Genomic DNA, 521 nt, shown 5'->3' with positions numbered 1-521 from the left:
GCTATTCTGTGCAAAAATTATTTTTCATTCGCTTCACTTTGATTAATTCTAAGCAGCAGCAAGACCTAAGAACGATGACTTTTAATATTCTGGAATGTTATGCATAGGAGCCTTAAACTCTCTACGTTTTTATGATTTCCAGTATTGTAGTGGTAATAATAGAAGTTTCGGAAGAGTTGCATATGAGCACCTCTAAGCAGACAAAATTCTTCAAAACTAGTGTAGGCAGCTACCACAGACTAGTGGGTCTAGTCCATATTCCTGAAACTAGGCTACTAACTATATGTAGGTACTTAATTACATTATGTGCCTATGTATTTTGGTATTCTATGTAACTTTAGATAACATCCTATATAATTTCTCTTAAGAAAGCTCAAAGCACTAGATTTATGGTGATAGATTAATGAATGACACGTTACTTTCCAATCTCTCTCTCTCATCCTTTACCCTGAGATACATTGGTGTTCCTGTCACAGGTATGACACGTTACTTTCCAATCTCTCTCTCTCATCTTTTACCCT

The sequence above is a fragment of the Mesitornis unicolor genome, unplaced genomic scaffold (genome assembly GCF_000695765.1).
Source record: "Mesitornis unicolor isolate BGI_N332 unplaced genomic scaffold, ASM69576v1 scaffold4185, whole genome shotgun sequence".
In the NCBI taxonomy this organism is placed as follows: domain Eukaryota; kingdom Metazoa; phylum Chordata; class Aves; order Mesitornithiformes; family Mesitornithidae; genus Mesitornis; species Mesitornis unicolor.
The sequence above is the reverse complement of the archived record's forward strand: the minus strand, read 5'-3'. Positions refer to the sequence as shown.